The 27889-nt window shown below is 43.0% G+C and overlaps 1 long non-coding RNA gene across 1 annotated transcript; it reads left to right on the top strand.

Moving 5' to 3' along the window:
* Positions 1 to 478: 478 nt before the first annotated feature.
* On the top strand, positions 479 to 26573 carry LOC140595464 (uncharacterized). Its single transcript, XR_011997095.1, has 2 exons — positions 479 to 1215; positions 26230 to 26573. It is a non-coding gene; the product is annotated as an uncharacterized lncRNA (long non-coding RNA).
* Positions 26574 to 27889: the final 1316 nt, after the last annotated feature.

Below are 27889 nucleotides of genomic sequence, written 5' to 3'. Positions count from 1 at the left end.
TATTGAGAGATTTCTATAAGCTTCCCAGCTTCTCCTACCCAACATTGCTTCCCCAATGCACTAAAAGTTATTTTTTGAATTTATGCAATTTTTGCTAAAGGGTTAATACTCGGTCCCTCTCCTTACATGTCTCATAGTAAGGTAAGGTCTCTGCTTTGGATATCATATATCATGCAGGTCAAAGTCCTGACTCTTCTCTTCTAAATATAAATTGGTATTTCTGGGAAACATGCTGTCGGATTGACATGGCATTTCCAATTTGTGCTCAAGTGGGAGTGGCTAGAGGAAATAAGAGAAGAAATTCAAGCAAGGTCAGCACTCAGGATCTTAGCTGCTACCTTGGAACATTGGAGGCATGGCTTAAATAAATGGGGCTGACTCTTGGAGCTCATGCTCCTGCCAACCTTGAGCTGGGCAGTAGTTAAAGTGGTAAAAAACACATTCCATCCCGGAACTCTTGCAATAGGGGGAAAGAGAATTCAGTCGAGAACAGGGCTCAGTTCTGAATACAGCATGGGCAAGTGGGGATTTATAGTCAATGAGCAGAGCAGGGGTTAGTGGATGGAAAGTCACTGAGCAGAAATATCAAGGTTAAGGAGGAATTCTTCCTGAAGGTGGGCCAGGATGATGAGATAGCTGCAGTGATCAGTTATTGAGGGTGCGGGATTTTGGCTAAACCAATTTACAGGTTTCTTGCTGGGCAATAGCAAGGCCAACACGGAGTCCAAAAGTCAAGGTCTAGATGAGAAGAAGATTGAGAGGAACCTGGCTAGAGTTTGATCAAGAAGAGCTTCTCTGTCATCCTTGCTGGTCTGGCCGTCTAAAGACTAACTTCTCATAGATGGGGAGAGAGGAGAGGGAGAAAGAAGAAAAGGGAAAGGCAGGCTGCATTTGTGCTTATTCTTCTGCTGGGGTGCATATCAGGGAGGGTTGTAGAACCATTCGGGTGACTTTAGCTGCCGTTGGCATGCAACTCTGCCCCCGTGCCGGCCATCACTTGCACAGAGCGGTGTGTGTGCTTCAGCCCTTGCTAGGGCAATGTTCCCTGAGGGCCACGGAATGGAAAGTGTAACCAAGGAAAAGTTCTTCATCTCTTGCAAGGATGCTCATGGCTGTGACCCATTCAGGGCTCGGGATGATCCAAGGTCAACCAGCCTCCAGAGTGTCTCCCTGGTACCAGTACCAAGATTTGCCTGGTAATGCAGATACAGTTCGGTATGTGTAGTGGGGAGACAAGAGCTTGTGGTGGGAGAGTGAGGGGCTGCTGCTTCCCTGGCAAAGAATAGCTTTGGGGAAATGAAAAACAGCTGGGTAGGAAACAGCAAGGCGCTTCTATGGACACTTTCACTTGTTAACACAGGCCATGCTAAGCAACAACTAGAAGAAGCCTTGGGCATCCGTATCTGGCCAGAGAACAATTCTTTGTCTTTCACCATAAATAAGGGACCTTTTTCTAGGACTGAGATGTTTTCTTAAAATTTGTCTTTTGTTAGGGCTTTCAGTTGTCTTTTCTGATTCTCTGAGGTTCTTAGGTCTTTATAGTCCTGCAGATTGAGGAAAATCATAGCTGAAAAAAAAAAAACCAACCTATTTCTAGTGATTGCAAAATATCTAGCTTCAGATCCTCAAACTTTGCCTGTCTTATGTTTTATTCGTTTTTCATATGGACTATAATACCTTTCTTAGGGGGTCATGGGGTTCCTGTGGCTGATTATAAATGACGTGGTCCTGACTACCATTCTAACTCTATGTCATTTCCCCCAGCATCTCAAGCCACAGGCTTGTTCACACCTTTGTACCTCTACACCTCTTCACTTTTCTGTCTGTTCACTCCCTGACTTGCTTACGTCTCAAGCACTTCATCCTTCAATGGTTATCACAGATTGTGGTCTCCTTGGTGGGATGTGTCTGCCTCTCTTCACCCCTGCTGGAACTTATCATAGTCTCTGTTTTTTTGTTGGAAAGCTTTTCTGAAAATTGTCCCTCTCCTGGACTAGTCTCTGAACTTCTCAAGGATGTGGAATATTTATTGCCGAATGGATCAACAGATTATTTAAATGCAGTATGAATGGTACCTGCTGTCTTTCTCTTTTTCTGCTTTTCTCCTGTCCCCATGCTAAAGAGTCCTTAATCCCCAGTGAAATAAAATGATGTGACCACATTCTCATAAAATGATTCGATCAGGAGTAGGTGGTCTGACTCCCTGTCTCCTGCTTCTAATAAAGCCCCTAGATCAGTGATCTCCAGAGTTCTTCAGGCGGAACGTTGGGAAGTTACTGTATTCTTTGATGGTGGTGGGACAATAGGAAATATTAATATACTTGTGTTCATTATGTAAACTAGAAATAACTGATTAAGGGGATATATGATGAATATAAAGCTATGTAAAATTGCACCCAAGGGCATGTATGTGTGTCTATAAGAAACAAGCAAAGAGCAAATTCACCAAAATCAAAGCCTTTGAATGAATCCTAAGTGTATTCCTCCAATTTTAAAAAAATAATATTTATATGCTGATTATCTATTCATTTGATCTGTAAGTACTCATTAGTAAAGAAGCAAAAATAGGTGATGAGGGGCACCTGGGTGGCTCAGTGGTTGAGCGTCTGCTTTTGACTCAGGTCATGATCCTGGTGTCCTGGGATCGAGTCCTGCATCGGGCTCCCCTCAGGGAGCCTGCTTCTCCCTCTGCCTGTGTCTCTGCTTCTCTCTCTGTGTCTCTCATGAATAAATGAATAAAATCTTTTTTTAAAAAAATAGGTGCTAAGTCTTTAAGAAAAAAATTTTTTGAGGACAACTTAAAATCGAGAACATTCTATCCATTAATCATTACTCAATTCGGACAGCTTAATAGTCTTGCTTTGTGATGTGCTGGACACTGTGCAAAGGGCTTTGCATGGATTATTCCATTTATCCTCACTCCCTGCCCCCCACCCCCGATGAAATGGGCATTTTCTTATTTTCATCATCCTGACGAAGAGGTGGAGAATTGGTGTTAAAGGTTTCAGAAAATAAAATCATGTCTTGCATATAAAATGAACACATGTCAAAGATTTTATTGAACTCATTAATTAATGAGAGAAGCAGTAAGAGGTTACAGTGGGTTCAAAGGAGAATCCACAGACCAGCGCACGCACTGGCGGTCAGGAAGGCTGGAACACTTGTCAACTCGTCAATATCCATGGGGCAATAATCAATCAGTTGCCTTTCCACAGGACACATCTGCGGTTCAGTAGAAAACTTACAGTAATAAGCACAGGCTTGTCAAGTAGCTGTGAGTCAATGCAAGGCATCAGGATGTAACTCAGGGGATACACCCAGTTAGTTATCTTTTTCTGTTCGTTCAAAGTCTTTCTCCGGTTTTCAGGGGGTTACAAAAAGGAAGGGATTAGTTTAAGGTCTCATGGTGAGGATGCAAATCCCAGCAATCCAGAGTCTCACAACTGCCCTGTTGCCACAAAAGTTTAAGAACAAAGATTAGCTTTTTTTTTTTTTTTTTGTGGAGTTGTTATTCTGCTCGTTTGATTTCTCTCATGTACATATTCTTCTGCATAAAAACATTGCATTGTATATGTTTAAATTTTAGGAAATACAAGGAGCTCGCAAGTATCGAGTTGTTAATGGGTGCCACATATCATGGCAAGTGCCCGAAGTCCAAGATCTCACTTTACCTTAGCAACAGCCACATTAGGGAGGTATTAGTAACCCTCATTTTACAGATGAGCAAATAGGTTGAGGTAGACTCTCAAAGTGGCAAGGCTAGCATTGTGGAGCTGTGATTCAAACCCATGCCCCTTCCAACCAAGGCCCATACTCTTTTGAGCTGAGTCAGTCACTTACTATTCTAACAGAAGGAATTTGCATCGTCCCCATCTTTTGGAGGCTACATGGTTTGGTGTGGGGGTGTTGTGCTGTGGCCTGGGGGATGCTTCCAAAGAAGACAGCACTGAAAACAAACCACTTTTTTTTTTTTTTTTTGGTCCTCTGCTCAGGAGACCCAAATTTGTCTGTGTTCAGCAATCTCAAAGTGACACATGTTCTGCGCCCAGCCCTGACTCATGCCAATCCTCAGATATCGAGTAGGACATTGATTTTGGAATGGCAGTGTGTTTTCTCAGCTGCACACAGGCTGGTTTAGCAGGACAAAGTAATTCTCTTAAGGCATTAGGAGTATTCTTAAAATGCTGTGGGCTGCTGAATTGACTGCCCGACATCAGCTATAAGTTATCCCCCTTTCCCCACCAAGGAAATCATGCAGTATTTTCCAGCACTCACTATGCCATACCCTGGGGCTAACATTTATGAACCTGCACGTGGTTACTTCCTTCGGGTTCTCCAAGCATCTCCCTTCATCACCGGAATGACCCGATGTTTGTATAAAATGCAGTTTTGTCAACAGCACTAGAGACTTAATGAATCAGAAACACAAGGAGGTGAGGGCTGAAAGTGTCTATTTTTAAGATCCATCCTAAGGGATTTTGGAGACCCCACAAGTATAAATTCTTGGGCTTTGGATTCAGACAGGCCTGAATGTGATACTGGCCACACTGTGTGATATTGGGCAAGTTAATTCAGTGCTTGGAGACCTGCTTTTCTCATTTGAAAAATGGGGATAATTATAGTGGTGAAGAGTGAATGAGATAATCCACAGGAAGCATTTGGCACAGGGCCTGGCACCGGCTATGTTCCCAGTAAGTGTCAGCTATTAATGTATTTCATTGATTCTAAGACGCTCTACACCCCCCACCCCAATATTAACATCTCTGAAATCAGTCTGCTTCTTAAAATTGATGGCATGTCATGGTCTCAATGGTGGCATTTTTTCCTTCTTAGTGGTCTCTAAAACAATGGTGTATCTTACAATAGATGATGTCTCAGACCATGCAAATACAGAGTATCTAAGGGCTCCTGGGGCACTGCGTTGTGATCACAAGGTCTCCTGGAGGAGTGCTGGAATTTGGGGAATCTCGGGGCTCTGTAAGCTCTGCTCATCTTCCCATTGGCTCTTGAGCAGGAACAAGTCAAATGACAGCTGAATAAAAATGGCGGGCGGGTCCACCCTGCTCTGGAGGATCTCCCTGGTTTCAAGTGGTCTTGTTCAGTCTCCCCTCTTGAGGTCATGTTTCCTTTTAGGACACTTGGAAGCAGGACAGCTTGAACTGGGTGGGGCTGGGCGGGTGGGGGCACTGCTCACCTGGTTCATCCCCTCCCTGTTTCCAAATCTGTCTTGTTGGATTTCTCTGGGCCTCTTGGCTTCCACAGCCTGCCTTTTCCTTTTCCTTTGGGTCCTCTTTTCAGAAAAGGATTTTTGAGACTGAACCCAGGGTGCCAAAGGAGCCAACAAAATCTAGACCACTGCTTGATCCAAGATAGCAAATCAGGGAGAAAGCCACTCCCCTCCTCCCAATGACCCCCTACTTTGCTCATGGTTCTCATGCTCTCATCTGTGTGATCAAAATGGGATTTGGCAGCACGATACTGGGGCAGTGGGGCGGGGGGGGGAGAATGTTTGCTTGGTGTTGTCTATAAGGTGATCTATGCAAAGGAATAGGCTTGAGGAGTGGTTGGCTTCCTTAGAAAAAGTACCATCTGGGTTTAGATTTCATCTTTACTATTTAAAACCCTTTAGATGAGATCCCTCCCTGGGGTTTCCCAGGCCTGCCTAGGGGAGTCTGTCTTCAAGCTTCTCTTCCTTTCTTTTCCAAACCCTGGGACAAATGTTTGTTTTTCTCACATATTCATCCAGGCCCACGGCCTTCAGAAAGTACCCAGGGGCTCAGTAGTGGCATGGGAACCTGGTGCCTGCTTAGGGCGGGGGGTGTTTCACTGAGAACAGTGCTTGGCAGGCGCGCTTCCTGCCCCACACAGGCATTCACCATGGAAAGCTGGGGAGGGTGGTCTTGGCACATTTGCCAAGCCCACTGGAAGCCCTCAATTTTGAGAGGGAAAGGGACTTTCTCATGGCTTTTCCGCTCCAAGGGTATCAATCAGCCTCAGAGAAACACAAGCGAGGCAAGAAGTGGTTTCCTAGCAGGAACAGTGATTACAAAGGCCACCGGCTGGCTTTGTGTCTTTTGTTCCTGCTGGCGCCTTACTCAGAATTTCGGGGCCGCCCAAGTGCAGCCTTTGCTTGCGCGGGTCTGGGGATCCTGGGGGTCAGGCGGGAGACAGAGGAAGGAAAAGGGGCCTGCGTAGCCCCGCGAGCCCAGCTCCGCAGCCTGTGCTGGGGCTCCTCTCCCTCTCTCCTGTCGGATGGCCGGCTTTCCGCACATCTCTGGGCTGCTGATTCTTGGCGTGTCAACGCGGAACCATCAGACCCTTCTCGCAGGGTTGTGAAATGTACATGGGTGTCACAGCAACCTGCAGGGCACTTAGCAGGGGGGCCCCCTAAACATCACTCTGCCTGCACTTCTACCTTCCTTCTTTCCTTGGAGGGTGGAATTCTTATCTCATGTCATTTACATGATTTTTGAAATGGTGGTGGAAGCAGGGGAGTGGAGGAGGATTTAAATAAGGAGGAACAAAGTAACGTCATCCCCTACCCTCCCCCCACCTGTTTACACTTTGCTGGTATTATTGGGCAGAACGTGCACAGCTGTGGCTGGTTGCATTTCCTTGCCTGGAGCCGCTTCCCCTGGACCCCGCCCTGCTGGTCTGTTTTTTGCTCCAAGTTGCTGTGGGGTGTGGGGTTGAAGGCCCCTTGCCAAAGTGAAGAGTTTTATCTGGCTTCCTGACAACTGTGAGAAATCCTGATTGACAACAGGGCAGGATCCAGGCAGGGAGCTGGGAGGATGGCACAATGTGAAGAAGCCCTCAGGCGGGGGACAGGTCCCCGCGTGTGAGTTTTGAGAGGCATTATTGGTTTCAGATAGATTTCATTCCCATCTTAGAAAGGAGTGCTTCTTTAATATGGGGTCAAAAAATATCTAAGACTCTAATGAAGGGCAGGTGCTCCAGGGCAGAGAATGGTCTGTATAGAGATGATGACCCAACTGCTGGGTGGAATACGTGGACTTTGTGCTAATAACAGTAGGTGAATTTATAGCAAGAGCTTCTGGGGAAGAGGTGCAAAAGGGTTTCTAATATGCAAATGAACCTGGGTCTGAAGCCCCCAGGATACAAAAGTCACTTGAACCTCATTCATCATCTTTATACAGGTGAGTTCCTAGACTGATTTTGAGATTTCATCAGTGTGCAAATTAATTAAGCTATTAAAAGGTGATGCTGAAGCATGCACAGGCATCTTTGGCCTTCTCTGACAAGGAGCAAACTGCTCTGGGCCTAATTGTCAGAATAATTATTTTCTCCCCTGCAAACTACTGGCGGAAAATTCAGCACAGTGCACTGGTGTGCTTTTAATTATCCACAGGATCTGAGGATAGGGGGCTACATGGGATATATTTTTATGAACGATCTAGATTTGTATAGTGTAAAAATACCTATTAATCCCTCCCAGCTGGATTCATTTATTTTAAACAAATCACGGTGGCCGGATATAGGCTTGGGGCTTGGGGGTTCCGACCAGGGATATTTACCTTCATGGTATGTGGATTTCATCTTAATTTGCCTGAGTGATATAAAAAAAAAATGTCAGCTTTTCTCAAACTGCACTCACTGCTGCAAGCCAGATTTGTGGTGGGCATTGTTGTCATAATTGACATTAACAAGACGCTTCAAAATATAGGCCAAGGGCCAAAAGAGAGCAATTGAAGAAAATTAATCTATTCTGTAGAAGCAAAAACCATTTGGACTAAGTATGTAAGGGGTATTTTAAACTGAAAACAACACAGGTGGCAAGCATTTATTAACTTGGTAAATTGTTGGTGGCTAGGTACTGGGGAATCTAGGGTAAAGTGTTGTCACGGGAACAGCTGGATAAGTATTTGTTCAAATGGCTGGGCATCCACAGTACAGAGTGCAATGAAAGGAGACCCAATGTGGATGGGCAGAGGTGTTTCTGGTTGACCCAGAAAATGGGTCCCTCAATGGTAGGAATTAACCAGAGGAAGTGTGTGTGCACACACGTGTGTGTATGCATGGTCGTGGTGCTAGTGGTATTGACATGGAAAGTGTATACTGGGATCCTGGGGTCGAAAGGTGATTACTACATGTATTAGTTTGGTAAGGCTTTCATAACAAAGTGCCACAGACAGGGTGGCTTAAACAGCAGATAGTTGCTGTCTCACTGGAGGCTAAAAATCTGAGATCGCGGTGTTGCTAGCACTGGTTTCTTCTAAGGCTTCTCCCATTGGCTTGTAGATGCCATCTTCTCTGTCTTCACACAGACTTTCCTCTGTGCGTGTCTGTGTCTACATTTTCTCGTCTTATAAGAACGCCAGTCATATTGGATTAGGGCCCACCCTCATGGTCTTATTTTAACTTAATTACTTCTTAAAATATCTTATCTCCAAATATGGCTACATTCAGGGCTCCTTGGGGTTGAGACTTCAACATATGAATTTTGAGGGGGACACAAGTCAACCCATAACACTCTATGAGGAAACAAACTTCTGAGATTCAAAATCAAATGCTATTAACAGATGTAATATGTGAGAGGGATTACAGAGTTTAAAGAAATTTAACCCTACCCACCATGAGTTATTATGAATGGGCTGCAAATTCCAGCTCTAACAGAGAAACCGTGGAAGGAAGAAGAAACTGAGGTCATCTCCTGCTTACTGAGGGAAATGCAAACTTCGAAAGATTCATAAAATGAAAATCTTCCTGCTAAAAACTTAAAGGAATAGACATGCACAACATTGCCAATGCACTAAATTGTTACTGAATTGTTTCCTTTAATTTTTAAAAAAGATTTTATTTATTTACTCATGAGAAACACAGAGGGGGGAGGCAAAGACAGAGATGGAAGCAGGCTTCAAGCAGGGAGCCCAATGTGGGACTTGATCCTGGGACTATGGGATCACACCCTGAGCTAGAGGCAGATGCTTAACCACTGAGCCACCTGGGCATCCCTGAATTATTCCCTTTAAAATGATCATTTCATGTTGTGTGAATTTCACCTCAATAAATAAAAAAGAAAAACAAGAACTAAACAAAGTTAAAGGCAGCCATTGATAGAATTTTTTTTAGAATTTTTTAAAATTTAAATTCAATTAGTTAACATTAGATAGCACATTATCAGTTTTAGATGTAGAGTTCAATCATTCATCGTGGTAGAATTTATTAAATGATGAATATAACGTTCACAACTCTAGAGTAGATTAAAAGACAAAACAAAATTGACCATAAAAGCAAATGAGAGCAAATAAATAGAGCATGACAACCTCACAGCCAAAATGCACAAAATGATTTGACAGACACAAGACAACTATGAGCTAAGATGATAAATATAAATGATTTACACTATTTACAAAGGCTTTCAAACTGTATTTAAAAAATCAGTGAGTGATACTCTGTTGACACAATATATCTATAATTCAAGACCGTGGTGAGATTGGAAATACAATAACAAATGAAAGTTGGATAAGCAACACCGATTTAAAGAGAGCAGGATTGGCAACACTACTTTCACAAAAGTGATCCTTAAGGCAAGAAGCATTGAATGGGAAACAGAGTCAGAGTCATGTTATGTTGCTAAGTTGTACTTTCTACAATAGATGTACTTTCGGAGTGCACACAGTATCCCAATTACTATGCTGGGCACGCGTCATGCATTATTTCTTGACAATCCTTTGAGGTATGTGCTGTTACTATCCTCATGTCAGATGAAGGGTAACCAGGTTTAGAGCATTTCACAACTAATCGGAGATAGACTAGGAATCTGATCTCAGAGACTGATGCTTTGCCATCACAGCCCACTTCATGCACTCAGGAGCCTCACAGAATATGTATCAACCAAATGTTTAAAATAGAGGTTAATGGTAAAGTAGCATAATGCTTTTCACCATCTTTACCAACCTTTGTCAAGAGTGATTAAAACGTATGTGGCCACAAAGGAAATATCAGCAGATTCCAAATTGATTGTGGAAACTGTCCAGGCCACATTCTCTGACTCCAAAGCGATAAAAATCGAAGCTACTAATAAAAACAAAACAAAAATATCCATCCAGCCAGCCACTTAAGAAATAAAACAATAAGACCTTCAAACCTCTCCAAAACTCAATCCCATTTTCTTAATAGTTTATTTGGAAATTAAAGGAAAAGGAATGCTTATATCAAAAACATATGAAATGTAGCTAAAGTTGTACTTAGAGGGCACATGATACCAACAAATGATTTCATTTTTTAAAAAGAAAGAATATAAAGAAATAGATGGCATACTCATCCCAGGAAAACAGGTAAGATAACAAGACTGCAAGTCAGTTGAAAAGAAAAGGTAATTCAATGAGAAATTCTGATTTTAAAAGGGGGGAGCTCCTCCCCCTACATCCAGTGTAATTGACTAATAAATCTAAGAGCTGGTCTTCTGGTTGAAATTTCCGGAAAACTTGAGAAAACAAAAGAGAAACGGAAATTCAGAAAAATAAGCAGCTACAATCATAGATTTGGAGGAGGTTTTAAAATTGTAAGAGAATTAATACTATGGAAAAAATGGAAAATTTCAATGAAACGGATGATGGATATTTTTCTGGAAAAATAAAAATTGATCTAAGAAAAAAAAACTTCAAACAAATCATTGTACTTGGAAGAAATGTAAAAATAAAGGATTTATTCTGAAATTTATCCTAGGGCCAGACAAGTTTCTGTTGCTATTTAAACTTTTAAGGAAGAGCTAATTTCTGTGCTGAAAAAAAAATCTCAAATAGGAAAATTATAAATGCATATTCTATATGATGTGGATGCAAAATTTGAAATCATGAAGGGTAAATTCAAAACTGGGATTTATGTAAAGAATTCAAGCAGTTTTGTATGTGGAAATTTTTCTCATTAGTTATGCCATGTGAGCTCAAACCAACCTGATATATCAATTAATGCTGAAACATGATTGATAAAACTCAGCATACACAGTTATGATTTTAAAACCCTAGTCCCATAAAATATACTAAAATAAATAGCCAGCTTTGCCATATATATGTGGTCAAACAATAGGGAAAATGTATTAAAATAGCAACAAAAACCATAGTAATACTATCAAGAAATGTGTGGAGCCTTTATATGAAAACTCCCAAATTTTATTAAAAAATAATAAAGGGGGCCCCTGGGTGGCTCAGTTGGTTGAGTGTCTGACTCTTGGTTTTGACTCAAGTCATGATCTCATCGTCCTGGGATGGAGCCCTGCATTGGGCTCTGCCCTTAGTAGGGATTCTGCTGGAGATTTTCTCTCTCCCTCTGCCACTGCCCCTCCCCCTTTCTCTCTTTTTCTTTCTCTCTCTCTCTCTCTCTCTCTCAAATAAATAAATCTTTAAACTAACAGATTATAAAGGACATTTAAATGATAAGGAGATCTATCATTTTACATGACTTAATGATGCCAAGATATTAGTTTGTCCCAAGTTAACTATGGGCTTAATAAATATTGGTCACAATTCTCACTGTAATTTTTTTTTTTTTGGAGGAATTTGACAAATAAGTCTAAAGAAGTACATGGGCTGAGGAATACAGGAATAAAAAAAGGATGACCACTTATATAAAATGGTCGAACTAGGAGACCTGCTAGTGATAGGCTGAGTGGTTAGTCTTTAAACTCAAATCTGTGTAAGAGCTTAGTGTATAAGCAAGGACAACATACTATAACGGGAAATAGATTGAATCTTTCAACAAATGGTATTGGTTCTTTGTGGGAAAAATCAAGTCAGAGTTGTTCCTTACTTCAAACACCAAAATAAATTCCAGATGGAATCAAGATTTAAATGCAAAAATATTCTGCTGCTTTTAGTAATCAAGCAATGCAAATTAAAATGAAATGTTAGTTTCTTTTTCTGTGATATTGGCGATGATTTTAAACACACACACACACACACACACACACACACACACACACACACAAACACTTGATTTTGTGAGAGTGTGGTGGGGAGGGCCCTTCACAGACTTCTGGTCTGAATTGAAAAGAATTCAGCTCTTCTGAAGAGGGATATTTATTAAAAACCTCTAAAAAAGTTCAAGCTCTGTAACCTACAGATTCTATGTCTTGGCATGTATCCCAAGGAAAAAGATAGATGATAGACAGGTAGATAGGTAGATAGATAGATAGATATGGAGACAGAGATTTACCTACAACTATTTTTATTTTAGTCATATTTGTAATAAGGTCCAGTAACTGGGAATTTGTTAAATATCATATAGTCCCCAGGGTAAAATATTTATTTCTATTTTTATAAATAAAAATTTTGAAGACTATGTAATGACACAATAAGATACTTATGACGTAATGTTAAACAAAAGGGATGACACAGGCTCTATGTATCTATATAGGCACATATAAAACAAACTCAATTTTATTAAAAACATATAAAAGTATAAAAAATTGCAAATATGTACAGGAAAATATTAGCAGTGGTCATCTGGTGTGTGAGATTATAAAGATTTTTATTGTGATCATATTTTTCAAATTTTCTAAATTGAAAATTCAGTAATTTTGTGAATAGAGAAACAGTTATTAAAAAACATCAAGTCAAACAATAAAAAAGAGTTAAAGGTAAAGAAATGAAGTAAAAACAAGTGGAAGAGGGAGAAATAAATGTTTAACTCTTAAGGCATGCAGAATAATTTGAAGATCAAAAAGAAGGAGAAAAATCATAAATACAATTGTTCAGGGCAGCCCAGTGGCTCAGAGGTTTAGCATCGCCTTTGGCCCAGGTCATGATCTTGGAGACCCGGGATCAAGTCCCACATCGGGCTCCCTCCTTGGAGCCTACTTCTCCCTCTGCCTGTGTCTGCCTCTCTCTCTCTCTCTGTCTCTCATGAATGAATAAATAAAATCTTAAAAATAAAATTGTTCATAGATATTATGTTTATAAATTAAAAGCTAATTGTCTGAAAATCTAGACCAAATTAAAAAGCTAGCACCAAGCTGAAAAAAATACCTGTGGCAAAATTGACAAGATTACAATAAATAAGAAAAAACAAACCCCAACTCACTTTTAAATATAGAAATGCTCAAATTATGTTAACAGATAATTTGATAGTAGAAAAAAATCAAAATCAAAATGTTTAGTATGCACAGGAAAAAAATGTTCCCAGAAATCAAAGAAATATGTATTGAAACTAGATGGAAATATTATATCTACAAATATTTACAACATTGTATTGAGAATGAAAAGGTGGATGAACTATGTGGCTCGATTTATGAAAATAAATGAATTATAAAATGGATGGAAGGAAATATACCAGATATAATAACAATGGCTATTTTTAGTTAAGTGTATTAGAGGTTATTTTGAATTTCTTCTTTAATGAGGTTCTAATGGCTAGAACCTCTAATGAGGTTCTTACATAGCAAATATTACTTTAGAAGCAATTATGAACAAAGAATTTGGTCTTCTACAAATGTGTCCATGATCACTGTCTTTCATGGGAAGGACACCTCCTGAATTATGGACAGGCCTTCTAGAGAATAGAGCATCCACTCTTCTCACAAGTCTATCCTGTTAGAAATCTGCACCAACTGGGAACAAAGAATGGTTGACAAGCATTTACCACTGGCCTAAATTTTCGCTCTTCAACAGGGCTTCCTGACATCCTTGCTGCTCAGTGGGGTTTCCCTGGGGGAACCGGGATGTAAAGGGAGCCCCACATGGACCTCCTCCACCTCTCCCTCCCTCTTGTTTCTTCCCTCTCCATCCCTCCTCCAACCTCTTTCCCAGATCACCATCACTATGTGATGAGCACTGGGTGTTATACTCTAAGTCGGCAGATTGAATTTAAATTAGAGAGAGAGAGAGAAAGATGAACGTTAAAAAAATCTTTTAAGAAATGGGGTTCCTGAACATTTAAAGAGAGGATCTGGAGCACCTACCGGTTTCTTTCCCCTTGGCAAGAATCTAAAATATCCCTAATGTGGATGTTTACTTTTTTCTTGGCCTCTTCTGGAAGCTTCACTTCTTCTCATCCCATTATTCTACATCTCTGTTGGTAGAAATGAGCCGAGCCACTCACTAATATGTATAGCATCAGTCCTAGCCCATGGAAACCCACTGAACAAACTTAATCCCTTTCCTCTTTCTTCTTTTTTAAAATCAATCCTTTATTTTAAAAAATACTTTTTACTTATTTAATTGAGACAGAAAGAGGGAGAGAGAGAGAGAGAGAGAGAGAGAGCACGAGCAGGAGCAGAGGCAGAGGGAGAGGGAGAGGGAGAGGGAAAAGCAGACTCCCCACTGAGCAGGGAGCCTGACATGGAGCTTGATTCCAGGACCCTGGAATCATGACCTGAGCTGAAGGCAGACTCTCAACGGACTGAGCCACCCAGGCACCCACCCCCATTTCATGTTAGAACCTATTTATCATAGAAAAATACAGATAAACAAAAGGAAGAGAATAAGAACTAGTTGGAATCCAGCCATCCAAATATAACTCAGGTTAACATCTCTGGGTAGGCACACTTTCATGTTTGTACTTTGTACAATTCCACATAGGCTTTTCAAAAAATGAAAGAATGGGGAATATACTTTTTTTTTTTTTAAATTAAATTCAAGGCGCACTTGGGTGGCTCAGTTGGTTGAGCATCTGCCTACAGCTCAGGTCATGATCCCAGGGTGCTGGGATCAAGCCCCACATTGGGCTCCCTGCTCAGTGGGAGAGTCTGCTTCTTCCTCTCCCTCTGCCACTCCCCCCAGCTCATTCTCTCTCTCTCTCCCCCTCTCTTGCTCTGCTATCTCTGTTTCTCTCTCAAATAAATAAAATCTTTTTAAAAATTAAATTCAATTAACTAACATATTATTAGTCTCAGAGGTAGAGTTCAGTGATGGTGAATATACTTGTTTAAACTTCATTTTTTTAAACTTGGCAATACACAGACATCTCCCACTAAACTTCAGTTATTGCCTAGTGAAAATCTGAAGTTCTGTATGAAAATGCTAATCAGGGGTCTATTCCTCATTACCTTCAAAGGGAAAAGTGGTACTGGTTATAGATCAGTGGCAAACTTTCAGTCTATCCCCAGGGCTGTTGTGAGGATCACTAACAACTATTGTGATAAGCATGAGGGATAGCGGAGTGAGATCAGTGCCCATTGGTAAGGTTTGTTTGGTTAAGGTTTGCCCTTGTTGCTTACACTTCTAAGGGAGAATGAGGCAAAATGCTTGCTCATCCATGGAGAGAGTCATGAGTTCTACAAGACCAAGCTGGTTTTCTCTAGCATGAAAGTGGGAAGTCTTGCCTTGTCCCTTCTTTTGTGACATGCCTTCCCCCAGCCCCTCAGGTGTTCACAGGTAAAAGTTTCCTCTCATCTTGCACAGATGGTTCTGAGCACAGGCCATGACTCCAGGGGCCGGCGTGTGTTAAGTCCAATAGAAATGATAATAAATAATTTCCCAGTGTCTTGATAGTCCTCTCTATTATTGATACCTACTGAGAAAGGAGTATTGCTGCTAAGGAATGAGTAAAAGGAGGGGAATATTGCCACACTCATGTATTTCTGCAGTCCTGTGGATTTAGAAATTCTACTCGTAAAGCCCCGCTGTGATATTCAGTCAGAAAGTCAAGAAGAGCAGGAACCAGGCCTAGCAGGCTGGCAGGAAAGCCAGGTTCCCATGGGTTTTTATAACATGGGTGATAAACAATGCTGGCAGGCACCTGGCCCTCCTGGTGAAACACGCTTATTGTGTAAGCCGTGTGGGTGGTGGTGTGCTGTGAGAAGCAGCAGCTGCGGTGTGCTCGCATGGAATGCTCTTCCTGGCCAGGTCTGAGTCATCGCTTGAAACCATCTGAGGCTACCCAGGGGGACAAAAGGCACAAACTGTGGCACATGCTCAGCTAAGTCATTGCCACCAGCTGAGGTCCTATGAGTTTTAAGGAAGGGAGAGTCTGTGGGAGGGCCTGGCTGGTGGCTGGCTGGGAGGCCACTTGTCAGTGTGAGCATCAGAAGACATGTCACTCTCCTGGGAGCACATTGGGCCAATGCTTTGGGTGGAATCTAGCCTGATTTTTTTTTAAAGATTTATTTATTTATTCATGAGAGACAGAGAGAGAGAGAGAGAGAGAGAGAAGAGAGGCAGAGACATAGGTAGAGGGAGAAGCAGTCTCCCCACAGGGAGCCTGACCCAGAACTCGATCCCAGGACCCCGGGACCATGACCTGAGCCAAAGGCAGAGGCTCAACCATTGAGCCACCCAGGTGCCCCCTAACCTGATTTTTAAGGTGAAGTTTGCAAAGCTTGAGTTGAGACTTTAATGAATCATCTCTGTAGCTCTGGTTGCCCGCTATATTACACGTTTTGTGTCCGCCCTGTTATAGAGGGTTGGCTTAAGAAGCAATGACTCTGCATCTGATGGTTGGAAAAGGCCCAAAGCAGCCATCAAGTGAGTCCGTTGGTCTCTGCACAGCCCTGCCCTCAGCATCCCAGCCAAATGTGCAGAGAGGACTTGCTTGGCAGTGATTCCCAACATTGGGCCCTAGGAGAACAATACTGAAGCCAAAGGCTACTGAGGGCTTGCTGGGTGTCGGGTACCCAGGCAGACATTTACATGAATGACAAATGTCTCACCATAGGATGTAGCATCAGACTGCTTCGATTCAGATCTGACTCTCCTGTTCACTGTTGGGTGATGGTGGGCATGTTGTGCCTCTATTTCCTTTCCTGTGCAGTGTGTGTATTGTGTGTGTATGTGTGTAATAGGGGTAATCACATCACACACTTGTCATCGGATTTAAATGGAATACACAAGGAGGATGCTTTGAATAGTGACCATAATGCCTTAAACACTGAGTCTTCTAGAACCTCATTCCAGCAACAATATGAGGGAGTGCCCGCCAGTGCTGTGACTCTCACGTGGTGGGTGAAGCTGCGACATGGGCAGCTCGTGCCCTGACCTAACATCAGGCATCTTGTAAGTGCTGGAAGCAGAATTTAAATCTGAGCAGTACAGCACTGTGTGAAAATAAGCTCCCGTCCTCTCTAGCCTAACTGAATTGAATTGATTTAACCTCGGTCATGCTTTCTATTATGATTGATGTTTAAATTCAGTATTTCTTACTATAATTTAAGACCTTTGTCACTCATCTTGCCCTTAATGGATTTAAAAAAAAAAAAAGGAGTCTGTTTGGGATTAATTATCCCATATTTTATTCTCGTGGAGAGTTTAATAAGGTTTAAACTTAACATTTCCTACCTCTGATACAGAGGGTTTGAGCTCTCTGAGCTGGTCTGGGAAACAGACTTCTCCACTCGCAGCCACCTTGCCTACTACCTCCCCATTGTCTATCACTATGCAGGAGAGAAATACCTGCCAGTAGCAAATGTGCTTGTGTGATACCTGGGGATGCCCCTTCCCACACAAATGCAACAGGGAGGGATTCCATAGGCAGGGTCCACCTAATTTGGCTTGCTATCTGATTTTTATCTGGTTCAACCTGATTCACTCAGGCTTGGGAAAGAGGGCTAGTCTTTATGTATTTTATTGTGGTCTTTGGTCTTTCAGGGCCTTTCCCTCCTATCACAAGGCTCTTAGCTGTGGTTTCTATACACCTGAGTTCTCTGTGTCAGACCTCAACTCAAATTTGGATGCAGGTACTCCAAATCTGGGCTGACACTGAGCATATAGGCAGGCACCTCACTATGTAATGGCAAGGCTTCGGACACGCTAGCCTCCTTACCTCCAGCAGGATGTTGCTGAGTCCCTTACAGGCAGTGGGAGTGTGTTAGGATCTCCCAGGATGACTCTAAAGTTCCTCTGGCTGGGAAAAAACCAGATGGCTATTTTTTCTCCATGCACATGATCTTGAGAATGCCCCCAGTCGAAACTTACTTACAGATTCTTCCTTCTGCAGCTGGAAAATTGATACTTGGTTTTGGCTGCATTTATCAAGATGCTAGAATTAATTAAATCTGTTCATTCAGCATAGACCAGTCCTGTCAGCAGTCAGTGATGAGAGGCCCTTGGGAAGTCTCCGACCATGATGGGGGAGCAAGTAGAGGAGAAAGCACAACAGAGTGCTGACCCCCAAATTTGAGACCTAGGTTCTAGGTTCTTGCCAGTCACCTGTCAGATGTGTATTCTTGGTCAAGTCTGCTCATTGTCTTGGGCCTTGGCTGAACATGATGATTAATTAGAAAGGTCCTTTCCAGCTGTAAAAGGCCACACGTCTAGGATTTGGGAAGAACCACATTTTCCACTGGTCATGGTTTTTGAGACAGAGCTTGGCTCTAATCTAGCTTAGCCTCTCTCTGCTTTTGTGCCTCTGGGCTCTTGATGCTTCATCTTTCATGTGGGGATAGTGATGCTTATTTTGCAGAATTGTTGGAGGACCATGCTCATGCACAAAAAAGAATCTTGCACAGACTCAGCATATTGCAGACACCCAGTGCATTTGAGGGCTTCTGTTCCAGTGTGGTGTCCACCTGGCAACCCATTTGTATCTACAAATGCCCAGCAGCACAGGAGGCAGAGTGGCCAGTGGTGATAGAGACACAGAGGCAACTTTAGAAAGAAAAAGAAAAGATTGTTCTCAGTGCCTTCCCATGGGACTCCTTAATCAAAGTTGGCCACTTTCTCCCACGTGTGCTGTTGTTGGGTAATTAGTGTCTCAGGCAAAGCCAAGGCCAGGGCACACTGAGTGCCTTTGTTTTAGTCTTGTAAATTTCAACACAGGTTGGAAGGAACAAAACCCCAATTCATTTGAGAGATACTCTGAATCTGGTTCCATGCACTGAGCCAAGGGAGAAACTGCCTGGCAGCCCCAGGAGTGGATGTGGGGTTGGGCAGCTCTGGCAATAGAAGGACCTTGAGGACACTAAGAGATGCAGAAAGGTTGCCTTTTGACTATAATTGGCAGATGCTGGCCAGTGTCAGTGTCCTGACAATGTGGTCTGAACCCTGTTCTAAAATAGGCCCAAGTGCAATACTTTTTTTGGTTCCCCTGGACTCTTGCTATCTTTCAATCTGAATGCTTTGAGAGTCGTTGACTTGAATTTTACAAACACTGCAGGTCTGTTTCTCATGTCAATCCTGGAAGGTACAGAGCTGAATCTCACATCTTGATGGATGGGCAGGAATTTGCAAGGTGAAAGTGTTAGGTTGCAAAAGAGAGTTCTAGTAAAGACAGCAGTGTATGAAAAATTCAGAAGTTTGGGACCTGTGAGGTGGCACATATGTATGAGGATGGCATTCTCTGTCCTCATGGATGGAATGAGCCAGTATGACTGGATCACAGATTGCAAGCAGAGGGGTAAGGAGGGAAGAAATTTGCCTTCAGTATATGTGTTTGGCTGGATATCAAGTTGAGAGTCCCTGCTCAAGATGAGGCTGGACCACTGGGGTTCACAAATGCCTGGGATGCCCGACAAGCTGGTGAGTAGGTCCGTTAGAAGTATATTTGCAAGAGGATTGAGGGACCTTCTAGGCGATACTTTACCTTAAAGGAAGAGGGAGTCAGAAATGACAAATGTAATTGGAAAAAGAACCTTGATTATTGAATTCAGAAGGCAATTCTGAGCACAGGGTAGTTTGTTACTCAGATTACATCCTGGTCAAGTCCTGCAAGGAGTAATACCTATGTTCTATGGATATTCTATAGAATATCCCTCCCTGGGCAAGAGGATATGACAAATAAAATATGAAAGTTAGCTCTTTTAATAAATCCCGATGCTTCCCTGGGAGCCAAGCAGCATTGCCTTGCTGTCTTCCCAATAGACAGAAGAACATTCTCCTTGTGTTACAACTGTCCATTAAGCATGGACTCTGGAGGCAGGTACAGAATTACTTGGCAGAACTGGTGGCAGTGGCCAGCAGGACCCTGGAGCCCAGCAGGAGAAAGCTACAGATGTCACTGGTGACTCACTGCACTTGTCTATAAACCCATGGGAATTGCTTCCTGGAGATTCCCATAATTATTCAGGGACACATTTTCAGAAAACTGATTCTGTATTTGCATGTGGGGAGAAAAAGTAGCAAAAGCCAGATTATACTTGATTTTGATGTTTGAGGAATTTGTTTTCTGCAGTGTAGTAGGCATTGTAGACTGTTTCCTTAGTATCCATTTCCTGCTTCCTCACTTGTAACAAAATCCTGATTTTGTTCTGGTATCTTCCCTTCATGAATGGGAGGTAATCCCATTCATAGAGATTAAGGGTGAGCCTGGTTGGTTTAAGAGTCATTTCATTTCCATCCCCAATGGTTGGCTAGTGTTGATCACATAATTCAGTTTGGTCTAATAAATGTGGAGGCAGGCTAGCTATGCACATTTGAAAAATTCATTTATCTGCATTCTCCCAGGACAGTGTCTAGAAGCATCCCACTCTTTTTTTCCTCTGGAAATAGTCATAGACCAACAGGGGGGCCAGACCAGCTGCCGTGCTTTCTATCTAGCAAAGAGGTAAGGGGAACAGGGCAGAGAATGGTTGGAAAATGTATGCAGAACCTCTGACTTAAGCCAACTCTCAAGATTGCTATTCTTTTGTAACTTCCAGGTATATGTGTCAATAAATTTTCTGTGTTGTTTATGGCAATTTGACTTGAGCTTTCTATTATTTGCATCTGAAAATGTTTCCTAATAAATGTGGTTTGGTAGATGTCTTTAGGGTTCCAGGAGAGATGTCCTGGACCAAAGGGACAGTTTCTTCTAGTCAAGGATATATATATTCTAACTGAGAAGATCCCTCCCTGTCACTCTTATGTAGGATGTTTCATTTCTCCCCTCAGAGCTTGGCATGGATAGGTCCCATGTTTGGGATAATCAGCTGTCTCTGTCCATACCCATGCTTCCCATTGAGACATGGGGTTTATGTTCCCTCTTTTTGAATCTGGGTTGACTTTAATGATTTGGTTTTGATCAACACAATACAGTATAAATAATGCTATATCACTTCTGAGGTTAGGTCAGAAAAGGCAATGCAGCTTCCACTTTGTTCTTGGGATGCTTGCTCTGGGGGAAGCAGCTGCCATATTAGAAGTCCAGTTACCCGAGGTGGCCATGCTGGAGGCGCCAGGTGTAGGTGCTTTGTTTGAAAGCCCCAGCTGAGCTCCCAATGGGTGGCCTGCATCGACCACCAGCCATGTGAGTGAGCCATCTTGCATGTCCACACCAGTGACGCTGGATTATGGTCATGTGATTGTAGCCCCCACACACATCTAGCTGCAATAGCATGCGAATCCTCAAATGAGAACTGCCTGGCTGATCTTTACCTAGATTCCACAAAATTGTGAGCAAAATAAAATGGTTGTTTTAAGATACTAAGTTTTTGGATAATTTGTTACAGCAAAGTAACCATAATACAAGCTGCTCATTATTTTGTTTTATTTTGATTTTGATTTGTGTTATTAGCTTCTCAATAATTATGTGGAAAGGATTTCTTCTTTTCTCTCTCTCAGTGGTAGAAATACAGAGCATTAGCCCCAGAATTCCATCTTATTCCAGCCTCTCTTCATTGCAAAATAGAACAATGTAGAGTAAAACTTGCCAAATAGCTTAAGTAAGAAAGGAATATGTGTTGGGACAATACAGAGTCTCCAGAGTCCCAAAGGCTAGTAGTTAGTCTGTTTCTTATCTTTGGGGAATGTCCTCCCACACTGCACCAAGGTTGGTCTGTGTGGCAGCCCTAATGGCATGTCATTCCAATGTTAGGGTTGCTGTCTAACATGATAACATGCTTTTGTTTTCGGCTCTCTCTCTTTCTCTTGGATCATCCACTCTGGGTGGGGGGCGTTGGGGAGCCGTGTCACCAGCAGCCCTCTGGAGAGGCCTGTCTGAAAGACAAGGAAGTGAATCCTCCTGCCCCAGTCAAGCCTTCAGATAACTGCTACGCAGCCCAACATCCTCACGGTAGATCCAAAGCCCCCCCCCCCGCCCCCCCCAGCTAAGCCCTTCTGAATTCCTGATCCTCAGAAAGCTGGGAGAGGTACAAAATGTTTTTATTTTCATTGTTCTGTTTTGGGGGATATTTTGTTATGCAGTCACAAGGTGCAGTGGTACAAAGTCTTACAACCCTTTCTGTCTGGCAAGGAAAAAGATATGGAAATCCCGAAAGGAGTTTCATCTGATGACTTTTATTCAGCTCCCAGTACAGTTAAATGGTGGAGAAAAGGAAATCTGTTACTTTCCTCACCTTGTCCTAGGTAGTGTTCTTCAACCCAATTGCATCCCCTTTACCCCCATACATGCTCTAGATAGAGAATTCCATTGCAGGCAGGTATGTGTTCCCACTCCCCATGTAGGGTATATATTGTTACATATTTTGGTGCCTGTCTGTGTGTGTGGCTTTTTTTTTTTTTTACAGGGGAAGTCATGGAATGAAAAACATTAATTTATTCTTTTTATGTATCAAGCAGCATGATAGATACTTTGTGTACTTTAATGCAAAGAAAAAGGCAAATCAACCCCAAACCTGCTGATGATAGTCCTTTTGTCTTCTAAAGGCAAGGTGGTGATATAATTTATATCAGTGGGACACTGAACATATGTTTAGACATTGCTGGGGCAAGGAGAAAGTATGTTGGAAGCTCTGACAATTGTTCTGGGATCCTAAGGGTAAGACACATAGCAAGGGGCCTTTTGTTTAAACAAAAGCATGGAGTCTATGACTTTGGAACTGTAGGTGTCAGAGTGGCAAACTAGATTGTCCTGCATCATATGTAAGTGAATATTGAACTTCTGGGGGTATCTTGTAGATGAAGGATTCCAGAAAATACAGAAGCAGGGAGATGTGAGGAGAATGACAAGAAGGGATAGGTACCTATGGAGGGGTGGGTGGGCATGCAGAAGGTTTCGCACCTACAGGGAAGGTGGCCAGTGGGAGATTGCTGGTGGTGGGTCAGCCATGAGACTATGGAAATGAGAGAAGCTGGATGTTCATTTTAAAATTATTTGGGTTGGGACGCCTGGATGGCTTAGTGGTTAAGCATCTGCCTTAGGTTCAGGGCGTGATCCTGGAGTCCCGGGGTCCAGTCCCACATCGGCCTCCCTGCATGTAGCCTATTTCTCCCTCTGTCTATGTCTCTGCTTCTCTCTCTCTCTCTCTGTCTCTCATGAATGAATGAATGGATGAACGAATGAATGAATGAATAAATAAATAAACAAATAAATAAATAAATAAAACTTAAAAAAATTTATTTCGGTTGTAGCCATGTCTTCCCCTTCCCATGGCCCCAAGCCAGTAGCGAAACCTGCTTCTCATACAATGCCTTCTGTGACTTTGTTCTGAGGGAGAGCTAGCTGAGCTACAAAGTCTTGATTGGCACAAAGCAGCAATAGCAGCTAAGGAAAGGAAAGATGAGCAAGATCAGAGTTTGGAAAGAGTTGGAATTTTAAGGCACAGTGACCAAGAGAATGAAAGGCTCTGGAAGTATTGAAGAGGACATGGGACTTTGCCAGGACATGGGGTTGAATTGAACCAATGTTATCTGAATCTGAGAGGTCAGGATGATCTCAGCTGATATGCTGTTGGGTTTCAATGATACTGTTTCAATAAACGTGATCTCTGTTTTACAGATGAGGGAATCAAAGTATGGAGATATTCATAAATTGTCCCAGGTCACAGCTCTTTAAGTGGTGGTCCTGGGCTGGAGTGTTTCAGTATTTGTGTGGGCAAAGTGGAGGACCTTATAGAGCTACCAATGCACATTGTCAAAGACTTACTTTCATGACGAAGGGTTGGGAGCCTTTCTTTTGTCAAGGGCCAGGCAGTAAGTGTTCTAGGCTTTGCAGACCATGCTATGCCCATTGCGTCTATTTGACTCCACTGCTGTAGCATGAAAGCAGCCTTAGACCACATGTGAATGCACGGTGTGGCTGTGTTCCTGTCAAACTTTATTTGTGGATATCAACATTGAATTTCATGTACTTTTCATGTGTTTTGAAACATTACTCTTTTTTTAAAAAAAGATTTTATTTATTCATGAGAGACAGAGAGAGAGAGAGAGAGAGAGAGAGAGAGAGAGAGGCAGAGACACAGGCAGAGGGAGAATCAGGCTCCATGCAGGGAGCCTGATGTGGGACTCAATCCCAGGTCTCCAGGATCACGCCCTGGGCTGAAGGCAGGCGCTAAACCGCTGAGCCACCCGGGCTGCCCTGAAACATTACTCTTAAATTTTTTTTCAACCCTTAAAAAGAGTAAAAACCATTCTTCACTTGTGGTTCATACCAAACCAGGCAGTGGGTTGGATTTCACCCATGGACAGACCCTTACACTACACCATTTGGTTATTTATCAGTTTGTAAATGAATAGACAGATCAACAAGAGAGCTTTAGGGAGGAAAGAGGAATGATAAGTATTGACTAGATAATGAGTTAATTTTTCTTTTGAGATGTTTGCTGAAATTCACACAAGGTTCTTCCAGGTATGTGAACACATTGTAGTCCCCACTCCTTTTAACCTATAGGTCTAAATGAAGCATCCGTTCCCTTGGACAATTTATACTTTCTCTCTTGATCTCATTTGCTCTGTATGTGTACGTGTGTGTACATACGTACGTGTGTGTGGGTCTGTATATGGGCATGTGTCTGTATACATGTGCACATATGTATGTGTCTGCATAGGTATGTATGTCTTTATGTGTGTGTATATATGTGTATGTGTATATGGATATGGCTGTAGGTGTATGGGTGTATGTGTCTCTGTGTGTGTATGTGTATGTAGTGTGTATACATGTCTATATGCGTGTATATGTGGTTGTGTATACATTATGTATGTATGTGTGTTTAATGAGAAGCTGTGACTAAGTATGTTCAAAATTGCTTCTTCTTCTTCTTTTTTGTTTTTTAAAGCAGACTCCCTACTGAGTGTGAACCCTGCATGAAAACTCTCTGAAAACTCTCAGATTTCATAAAAACATAGCTGGTTTTTTAGGGGAGATTTTCTTGCTCTCTCCTGCCCCCTTGTTCTCTTCAATTCTGTGAAAATCCACTCCCCACCCCCACCCCCACCCGCTTTGACCCTCCTCCTCCTTGATACTCTATTTCAAGTCTGGTGGGATTATCCTATCCAAAAGCATCCCAGGGAAAAACAGTCTGAATATCAAGGATAATAGAACAAGCCTTCAAGAGGTGAAGGGGTGTGTCACTGGGCTCTTTGTCTCGACCCTTAAAGCTGCATGCTTCAACCATCTCACCATGACAGGGATTTTCCTGTTTTCTGAAAAGCTGATGTAACACCCTCATGTTTTCCTTTTTTTTTCTTCCTTCTGGGAAAAAAATAAGAATTCATTTTCATTGGGATTAACAAATCTTTCTTCTCCTTTTATGTTGGCAACACGAGGTCTTAGCAGATCTCTGATCTGGTGCTGAATAAAAAATATAGCATTACAATGGAGCACCCAGGCTGGGGGCTTGAACCCAATTTGGATTATCATGCACAGCAGCTGGCATTCTGTAACTAATGGGGGTGGGTGCCTTTGGAGCTGGTCTGAGGGACAGTCCCCAGGGACCAAGCCCCACACGCCCTGCCTATTGTTCCACTCTAATCTGGGGCCAGTCCTGGGGAGGCTGAGCCTACAATCAGATGCTTGGAGCACTGGGCTTGCTGCAAACTGTCAGCCCAGGTGGATACGAGGCTCTGTTGTGCAAAAACAGGATTGGCATTAAGCCAGGAGATTTAAGAAAGTTGGGGCATTGGTGAAGGCATTTAACCTCTCCAGTCTCAGTTTCTCTCTCTCTGTAAACTTGGGTAGATCATTTAGACCCCAAGGCCTCACTAACCTAGAGGTACAGAAGGGATCGTGGCTAGCCTGTGGGGTGGAAGGAGAAGGGTTGCCCCAGGGCTGGGGATATCACAGAGACTCCAAGGGCAGAGGAGAGAAATGATAAAGAGAAATGGGAGGTGGAGTGGGCTAGAAGGTGGGAGGTGGGGGGAAGGGGAGCATGGCCATCGTCTCTCAGAGAGCCACTTTTTCTCAGATGCTAGAAGCCACCTGTGTCAGAATGATTCAGGGTGATAGTTTATGATTATTTGGAGAGCTAGTTTAGAAATATGCCCATGGCAGGCAATAAGGCATTAAGGGGAGATAATAATTCCTACAATGAGGGGCACCTGCCTGGCTGAGTCAGAGGAACACATGCCTCTTGATCTCAGGGTTGTGAGTTCGAGTCCCACATTGGGTATAGAGATTGCTTAAATAAATAAAAACTTAATAATAATATAATAAATAATAATAATTATTATTATTCCTACATTACAGGCCTGTTGTGAGAATCAGAGGACAGAGAACAGTGTGTCTGGTACAATGAAGATGGCGATGGCGATGCCAACTCTTTTTTCGGTATCTTCTTACTGTGGTTCTACCTCCTTCATTCCCAATTCCACTGTATTTCTTAAAATCTGAAGGAAATCTGGAACGCCTAGGTCACTCAGTGGTTGAATGTCTGCCATCAGCTCAGATTGTGATCCCGGGGTCCTGGGATCAAGTCCTGTATCAGGCTCCCCGCAGGGAGTCTGCTTTTCCCTCTGCCCGTGTCTCTTTCTCTCTCTCAGTGTCTCTCATGAATAAATAAATAAAATCTTAAAAAGAAAAAGGAAGACCTACCCCCGAATTCTGTCTTTATTGGTCAATAGCTGCAAGTGTATTTTCCCTAAATGGATGCAAGTAGAAAGTGGCTGTGCAGGCCTGTTTCATTCTGAAATCCTGGGAAATACTGTTCATTTCACCAATATTTATCTTCTGTCTCTGAGTGCACTGACTGGAAGTTAAATGTGACATGATTATGGTCAAACTGGACAAAGACCCAACCACTGCATGCCAGCAGCCCCTGAACTCACTGCCCAGCTGCTGAGGAGAGGTGTGGGGCCTGGGACAGATGGGAAAAACCGAATCACCCTTGGAAGTCAGGTCATCTCCTAAAAAGGTTGATGACGTTTGTTCCAAATGTCTATAAGATACTGGTATTGGTTAGACCCACCCAACTCCTCCAGAGAGCCGGAGAGCTGCAGCCCACTGGAAGCCCAAAGTGGGCACAGTGCCATGAGCCCATGTTTGCCTTGGTCATCCAAGCACAAGTGGCCCCTGTGCTGTGTCCTGGGTTTCAGGCTGTGCTGTCAAGTGTCGGGAAGTGATGGTTACATGTAGGCCAATGGGATATCTCAAGAACACTCTGATTTCCAGCAGCAGAGTGGCCCGGCAGGCACAAACTGGGGGCCAGTGGCTTTGTCTGGTGGACCTTTATGACTTGCTTGGTTGGCACCCCCTGTAAATGTTTGAATGGATGGACTATTCAAACAGCTATACTCCCACTTGCTTGAGAAAGACTAAAATATAGGTCAGGAGTGGAAAGCTGAGTGTATAATGAGCATGTAAGTGTGTGTGTAGATATGGAGGGAATGAAGAGGCGGGCAAGTGCACCACCACTTTGACCAGGCCTGCTGTCAGCCCCGATGTGGTGTACAGTTTTTCTCACTAATCACCCTCAGCAAGCCTCCGTGGTGGGGGTTACATTGTGCATCTTCCAGGTGGAAGTAAGATTCAGGGAGATGAAGTGTGCTGCTCAAGGTCATTCTAGCAAGTGGTGGAGCTGAGCCTCGACCCCGCCGTCACTAACACTGGCCACCTCCTCATCATATGGTGCTGATGGGCTCCGTGAGACAGGCCAGGGCCTGACAGCGTCCAGGGGGAAGAAACTGGGACATAATGTCCAAGGAGGGCCTGAGCTGTATTCCTCCTGCCTGGTCTTAGGGGAGGAAGTGGGTATGGGGAGGGAAGCCACTGGGCGGGGCGTGTCTGGAAGACAGGGGTTTTGGGGAGGGCACAAAGCTCAAACCTTAGGCCCGTGTGTGAGCACTGCTAGGAGAATCAGGACATTGAGAGAGGAACACGTTCAGCCTGCAACATAGAGGAAGGCTTTGGT

The sequence above is a fragment of the Vulpes vulpes genome, chromosome 14 (assembly GCF_048418805.1).
Source record: "Vulpes vulpes isolate BD-2025 chromosome 14, VulVul3, whole genome shotgun sequence".
Classification (NCBI taxonomy): domain Eukaryota; kingdom Metazoa; phylum Chordata; class Mammalia; order Carnivora; family Canidae; genus Vulpes; species Vulpes vulpes.
The sequence above is the reverse complement of the archived record's forward strand: the minus strand, read 5'-3'. Positions and strand labels throughout refer to the sequence as shown.